An 8,291-nucleotide genomic window follows, 5' to 3' on the forward strand; every position below is an offset into this window, starting at 1 on the left:
CCGGGTGGGGAGAAACCTTGCGGTCGTCCTAACTCTCCAAGCAAACTTCCCAACTCCCCACTCTAATCCAAAACACTTGTTAGGACGCGTGACAGAAACTCAGCCAGGCCTACCAGCCAACAGTGACCCGCAGCCCCTGCACAGCCCTTTGCGTAGTTGTCAGGGTCACCAGGACCTAGCCCCCAGAGGCCGGTCCTCATGCTGGGGGAGGGAACTGGGCGGCTGAGCGCCCTGCAGAGGGGGAGGGGACCACCAGCCTGCCACGGTCCTTCGGGGGCTGACCTTTTCCGCAGCCCCGCAGGGTCAGGATGTAACCTTTCGCATCTCCGCTGCACGCGTCCTCTCTTCGCTGCGGCCTCCGCTAGGGGACAGGGAGAGGGGTCGATGCTGGGACTGACAGGCTCGGTGACTACACAGGACCCGACATGGGTGAAGACCCGAGTCCGCCTGCTATGAATGCCTGGAGCGCCTAGTATCACAGAGCAGCCGCAGGCCAAGGCCCGGTTAACCCAGAGGGTGGCGGGGAGGGGAGTGAGGTGCAGAGTCTTGAACAGTTTTCCCCTCACTCGGGGCCGCAGCGAGCTGCTCACAACAGCCTTGTCCAGCGGGCCCTGGGTCCCCGCGAGGCTGCAGCGTTTGGCGGACTATCGCCAAACCAACCGGAGAAAAAACCCAGGCCAATGTACGGGCCACAAAGATGCGGCCTCCGGTCGCTGCCGCCTGGACAGAGGGGACGTCAATCCCCTTCTGCCCACTTCCAGATGCTTCTGTCTTTGGCGCCTCCACAGAACTCTCCCAGCGGGGAACCGGGCAGAGGGGCTGCACACCGGAGGCTAAGGCTGCTGTTGCGACCGGCCCCACTGCTCTCCACAGCTTGGGGTTTTCGCGGTCTCCCCAGATGGAGCCAGGGCCGCCAGAAGCCAAGGGCTTTAGGTTCAAATGCATCAAGGTTCCGAAGTCGTTTATCCGGGTTTCATAAATAATTTTCTTCTTACACTTAAGACCGATTCCTGCCCCCTTCCCATTTTTTATTGCGGGAGGGTTTCAGTGGCTAAAAAGTTTCCAAGGCGGGTGGGCGGTTATTCCCCTTTTTCCATCATTAATGTCATTACTACGAACTATCAATAACCTTGTCGTTGGGAGCCGAGTTTCACGGTATTGATCCACGCAGCTATTCATCTCTGCCATGCAAGACACGGAATAATTTTCGCATTACAGTAGCTTGGATTTGCTTTTAATTCATATTTAAAGCTGCAACCGGCTCAGTGGAGCGCTCTGTGAAAGACTAGAGGCGCCTAATTAATAATAAGTCAGAAACGAAGGAAGGCACCGGCGAATAAATAATTAATACAGACATCTATGTCTCTTTGAATATTGCTCCTTTAAAAATTTAGACTTACCAGGACCATACTGTAAGTCTGCCATTTACATTGCGGGGATGATTTAAGAAAGCTATTTTTTCCCTTGAAATACAATAATAAATTATTTACGGTGTTTTGCAAACCTAAGTTCCTTCATTAGCCGGCCCCTCTAGTTTGTTTCTTCCAGGTGGAAAACAGCAGTTTTTAAAAATAATAATTGCACTAAACTCCCAACAAGAATCACCAGCTAACACTAGATTCAGATAGTTAGGTCAGGCACAAAACATGAGAAGATCAAAAAAAGTGTGGGATCCCCTACTCTGAGAAGATGCCTGAATCTGACACCTATGGGGTTTGTCCAGGAGAGAAAAGCAAACCCAGAATATTGCCTGGTGACCATAGGCATTTGCTGGTGCCCAGTGTGGCAAGTTTAAGAGAACTCAAGACCCCAGAAGAAAGATGGCTAGGGCCTAGAGTATCACCATGATAAAAGAGTGGGGGGGGGGTGGAACCTTAGAGACCCGCTATTGAAAAGTTAGTGTTGATTTTCACAGCAGTCAGGAGCTACTGGTATTCCTAGAGATTAAGAAATTCAAGGGGATAGGAGTGATTGAAATCTGAGGTTTTTGTGTGAGATGGACTAGGATTTGTTTGCAATGTTGTTAGCAATATTGATTTTTTGTTACTTGGATTAATGTATGTTAAACAGGAAAATACGGGCATTAGTCAAGCACATTATAATCATCTATTGTTGAGAGGAAGGCTTCTCAGTGATGTTGGAAACTGGGGCACCAGGCCCTTGCAAGGAGGTGAGAGCACTCTGGAGCATCTGGGGCATCTGGAACTCCAGGGGCCAGCAAGGCAGTGAGAAGGTGGATCCGCCTGCAGTTTCACCTCCGAACTAAACAAAACTGCAACCCAGTGTATCAGCAAGACTTTGGGCCCGCCTGGGTCTTCCAAAGTTTCTTACCTGCATGTCCATATTCCCACAGCAGCACCTCTAAGTCTCTTAGTCCTACAGACATCCCTTCAATAATGTGGGACCTCATCTAAGGTGTAGGGACTCCAGTAGCAAAGCATTAGTGTATTCACCCAGCTTCACACATACACACACACACACACATACACACACACACACACACACAGGACCCATGCATGTGAAATCTGTGAAAGACTCAGGGGTTGGACACAAGAGTCTGGAGACTCTATAAACAGACTCATAGGCCTAGAGAAGCCTGAACCTGATAGACAGTCCCCTGTTCCATAGCAAGCCTCTGGCCTGGCTCTTTAGTCCCGCATGCAGGCTGACACACCCTATTTCCCAGTCAGGTGGCAATATCATAGAACCAAAGCCTTTGTATACTCCTCTTCCTTTTTCCTTTTAGTGCTCTCTCTCTCTCTCTCTCTCTCTCTCTCTCTCACTCTCTTTCTGTGTGTGTGTGAGAGAGAGACAGAGAGAGATACAGAGACTGTGTGTGTCACACACAGAGAGAGACAGTGACAGAGACAGAGAGAACCCAACGGGTTGTATTTATGAGACAAGACCCTTAAGGAATGCAAGCCCCACCCACCCATCCCCACTGCAGCCCAGGCCAAGATCTTTACCCAACTCCATAGAAACTGGAGGCCAAGTACCAGACGCCTTGTGTCTTGGAGAGGTTCTGAAAGGTGCATGAGAGCTAAGGTCTGGTGGTTGAGGTGGAGCATGGGGCTCTGGCCCAGTCCATAATCCTACGCCACCAGGCTAAAGGACCAGGACACAGAGTCTCTGGGTCAAAGACCGAGGGTGGTGGGAACAGAGAGGGTGGCTGATTTGTGAAAAGCAGGCCAGGATGGAAATGGGGGCAGGGAGATGAAGTATGGAAAGTGAAGGACAAGGAAAAATATGAGTTCCCCTCTAGAAAGAGCAAAAGCCAAACCCGGCGGAGCAGGCCAAAGAAGGATGTGCAGGCAACAGGGCAGGCACTCAAAACACCTGCGTTTTATTTTTAAATCTTCTAGGTGTCTGCGGGTCAAATAAAGACAAGGGCAATAACGATTATTCTGTTAAATCTATGGTACTTGACTGCGCAAACACTAATTGATTAGACACCAAAATGATTTGTTTAAAGAGTTTTCCTCCTTTCCAAGTGCAGCTGTTCTGGGCCTGCGTTGGCGTTGCCGGGCGACAGTGGAGTTCCCCAAGTGGGTGTGCATCCGCCCAGCTTGGGTAGGTTGACTGGACCAAGCCCTGCGCATCTGAGGCTCCTGTCTGGGCGATGGCTGATGACTTCTCTCCAACGTCAGAGAATAATATTGTACTAGAGAGCACCGCATCGCTAGTACAATTGGCCCTCCCCCCACCCTTGAGTTTTCCTTACTTTGAGTCACTTTGAATAATGTAGACATGAGGGCCCTCTCTCTCACGCCTTCCTTTCCTTTTCAGTTCTGTTTTTTAACTCTCCATCATCAGAGAGCCACTGTTAATCCATCGCGGGCCTTCAAAAGATGAGGACTGGAAAAAAAAAAATCATGTTCACCGCTGCCCCAAATCTGGAAGATTCATCGTGTCCCCATCGACTCCCTCACAATCATTGGCAGGTTTTCTCCTCCGTTAATATAAAATTCTAACCCACAGAGAAAACCCACTGAAGGTCAGACTACAGAAAGCCAATTTCCCAGGGAGTGAGGCTAACTTTGTCCTGCACCGGGCCCTGCCACCTGTCAATCACCCAGGAGCTAGAAGCCTCTCCCCCCACCCACCAGTCCCACAGCCACTGTGACATCCTTCAGCATTCTTGTCTTGAAGACTGAAGAGCCTTTGCCAAAGTAGGCGACCCCCAGAAAGAGTTTCAACCCAGAAGAATCGGTTGATAGTTCACCCAGAGCCCCAGGAGAGCAGGAGGTTTTCTTCCTTGCCCAGGAAGTAACCAGATAGGCTCTCAGGTCGTCAGTTCTCTGACCGCCACCAAGACGGCTCCAAGCAGTTCCTGGAACTTCATGTTAGGTGGGGTTGGAGAGAACTGGCCGCCCTTCCACAGACATCTTTGGAAATAAGGGGATGGGGTATGAGATGAAAGATTGGGTGGTGCAAAATGCTGGGCTTAAAATCATTTTCGTGTGCAAAACAATGTTTAGGAAGGAAAAGGAAAGAGATTATCTGGACAGACTAATGAAAACCATACAGGCACTAAATATAGAAGCAAAGTTTGAAAGACAGCATTAGAAGCTTTGGTTCCCACTTCCTCCACCCGAATGAGAAATTACTAGTATTCCCCCCCCCAGGTGAAGGGGGGAGGGATTAGGGGGGAATAATTTAGGAAGAGGGTGTCACATTGCATGGAACTGAGAGTTAATTTGTTGTTTTAATTTTTCAACAATACATCATCAGACCACTTGTTTTAAAATTCTTGTCTATTCTAAGCACCAAAAGCAATTTTCTGAATCAATTTTTCTCCAGAGATGGAAAGACTCCAGAGGAAGACGGTAGAACCCTGATGAAAGCATCTAGAATCAAATCCTTCATTCCATTTATCAAAGGTTCTTCTGTAGCCAGATGCCACCCAAATGTCCCTCCCCAGGAGTTTAAGGCTACCCTCTGCAAGCTTCAGAGATGCTGGAGTGCTTCAGAAGCTGTAGCCAAGGGTCTCTAAGCCTGAAGTCCCCAGGCAGGAACATTTGCTGAACCCCAGGACTGCTGGATACCAAACAGAAACTGAGCACCTGATGGACCAGAGAGCCTAGAAACACTTCTTGTGAATGCTCTATATGTTATATCTCTACTGCCCACAAAGAAAACTAAGCCACTCTTAGAGAACCTTGTGTGGCCAACATTTACAAGAATGGCCTTTTTTCCAAGTCTGATGTTGTTTTCTTGCTGACTGATACCTATTTAGCAGAGGATAAATTTCACTTACCTACCCACTCCCAGACACTTAAGACATTTACAAAATAAGCATCAGTGATAGAGTCCATACCTAGCTGAAGGCCCTAGGTTCAAACCCCAGTAGCACAAAAGCTGGTTTCTAACATGAAAATACTGTAAAGAGCATCTAGTTGAGCCTTTAGCCCCTGCTTTTTAAATGCGTGTTTTCATATAATTTTGACATTATTTTTTTCTTTAATTCTCTGCAGTTGCTTAGAACTGAAGCCTTTAAGTATTCATCCACAGAAGTTAATTCTCTTAGCCCTTGGAGTCCACCTATGAGCCAAGCTTTGTGCTGGGCACTCTGAGAAGAAAAGAAGATAACAAAAGGTAACCCCAGTCCCCTAGCATTTGACAATCCCTCAGAGGCAGGGGGGGGGGATCCTTTTTTACAAACCAGGAAATGTTTATGAGAGATCAAAAACACCTTGCTTCTGACTCACCAACTGCAGGAAAAGAGTATTTCAATAAAAGGTGTGAAGTAGAGGAACCCGAGGAGGAAGAGGAGGAGGAGGAAGAAGAAAGCAAGATTTGTGAGCCAAGTCCTGCAGTGTAAGATTGGGTTTGTAAGGAGCAGGGTGTCAAACACTAGAGTGGGCAAGGCCAAAAAGATCCTTGCAGAACTTCCTTTCTCCTTTGGGAACCAAAGCCCCTTGCTGAACAGGCGGAGTTGAGCAACCTGAACCCCACCCTTCTTCAGGTGGTTCCAGAGACTCTGCATGAAGGAGGACTTCCAAGACCAAGTCGCTAACTGACTAGAGGAAGAATAGCACCAACAATCTGTTTGCTAATGTCTTTCATTTGTAAAATGATCCATCTTTCAAGAAGAGATGACCATAAGGGCAAATCGATCATTTCAACGGGATTAAAATAAGGTGACAGAAGCACCTTACTTTAACTCATCCTTTGATCTTATATGAGAGGCAGGTACTACAGGAAAGGCGTTCAAAAACAATAAAGATGGATTTGGCTTCTGAAGCTCAAGCAGTGGATAGAAAATATTTTATGTTTTGGAAAGATGATGAAAAATAAATTAAATTAGTGTACTTTTGATTTTAGTCAGTGTGTCTCCCCTGCCCCCCCCCCGGCAAAAAAAAAGACTTTTTCCTGGGGTGGGGGGTGCTCCAGATTCCTAAATGATCATGACCAAGTGGACAAGAAGGAGGATCCACACGCGTAGGGGGCCTTTCTGATGATGTGATCCAGTAGTTTTAGTCAGTCCCAGAGTACCCACTGACCTTGACTGACCTGGTGTGATCTTGGCGCCCTCGGTGGCAGAGACCTGGGCTAAGGAGATGAGCCCATTTTTGTGCTTTAGCTGTTGGGATTTCAGCCCCAGGCTTCACCATATCAAACTTTTCTCATAGACCCTGCCACCACGACTCAATCCTAGCCTCTCTGAAAAACAGTTACAGGGAAGAAACACAGGCGGTGGGCTCTGTGTTTGTCGCATAGCAGGCCTCAGACACTTTGTTCAGTAGCTGAGCCCTGAAAGCCAGCTCTGAGGCTATCCTCATTGTGAACACCGCTAGCCCGGGGCTGAGGCTCGGCGCTGACCCGGCCGTAACTGCCAAGGGCCTGACAATGGGCACATCTGTCCTTTCTCCAAGGGATAAAAGCACCTAAGCAGACAAGGCTCTGCCTTTTGTTACGGACTTTTTTCTTTCTTTCTTTTGTAAATAAAAGAAAGCCGCGGCATGTGGCGGCCGGGTGTGTGTCCCACACTGGGGGCCTCCCCACGCGTCCCCACCAGGCTGAAGACCCGGGTTCAATTCCGGATTGGAGCGTGACTGTGACAGGGGCGCAATTATGCCCAGAGCTGAATTGATTTTCAAATCTGGAGGCTTCTTGCAGGGACGCCAGGAAGAGGAAAGCGTCCCTGCGGGCCAAGCCGAGACCCGAGCGGCTGCGTGCACCCTGCCTGCGTGGGTACTCCTTCCGAGAGCATCACCCTCTAGGTTCTTTTCTAGGGAGGTTATGGAGTAACTAAGAGACCAGCCCCCAGTATTAACCAGGAAGCCCACCCAAGCACTCTCTTCTGTGCCCTTCACAATCCCCCTAGCATAGTTAACCGAAATGGAGAGCTGCCTTAAAGGGGAGCGTAGTGGAAGAGACCTTCTCAGAGGTCTGGGACAGAGAGGTGTGGCCTCGAGTGGGACTCAAGACACTGAAGGCTCCTCTGCCAAAGCTCGGGTGGATCTAGGAGTACCCGGGAGGGTGATAGGTGCCCTCCTATAGGTCACGCTGACATAGGCCTTTAAGGTATACACCTCCCAAGCCCCTTAGGCCAAGGCATTTAAGGTTGGGGCATGGGTTGGCCTCCAGCGAGCATCCAAGTAATAAAGTGCAGTGGGCGAGTAGGTGAGGGTCAAGACACAGTCCCCGGCTCCTTGCAGGTAACCTGCACCGGGAAATAGCCACTCAGATCCAAGGGCTTTAACTCTCTCACCTAGCTGGCCCACTGTGACAGAAGCCTGGCAAGAGAGTCAGGGAAGAGACAGGAAGGCAGTGAGGAAGACCAACGGGAAGCAAGCCTCCAGGGACGGTGGCAGCGGCTCCAGGTCGCGCTCTGCGCGCGTCCCGTGCACGTGCGCACCGCTCCGGGGCCACCCGGCGCCGCCGAGGAAGCTCACCCCTCCCCACCCCACCCCACCCACCCCCGGCCGCCCCGGGTTCATTTGTACTGGGACGTCACGGAGCCAGTGCGCTGGGACTGAGGGGGCGGGGCCTGAGAGAGCGCATGCGCGCTGCGCCCGGCGGGAGTGAGGGCGGGCAGCGGCCGCGGCGGCGGCTACCGAATCCCGGCCACAGTCTGCAACAGTAACCGAGCCATGGCTCGAGCTGGCGGGCGGCGCGGGCAAGCAGCAGCCGCGGCAGTCGCACGGGCCGCGTCAAGGGAGCAGGGGGCAGCACGATTGTAAGAAGGAAAGGGGCGAGAGGGGGCCAGGCTGGGGGGCTAGGGACACCGCGCTCTCCCAACAGCGCGGGTCCTTTTTGGAAATTAATATTAAAAAAAAAAAAAGCAG

Source organism: Phodopus roborovskii, unplaced genomic scaffold (assembly GCF_943737965.1).
Source record: "Phodopus roborovskii unplaced genomic scaffold, PHOROB, whole genome shotgun sequence".
NCBI classification, from domain to species: Eukaryota; Metazoa; Chordata; class Mammalia; order Rodentia; family Cricetidae; genus Phodopus; species Phodopus roborovskii.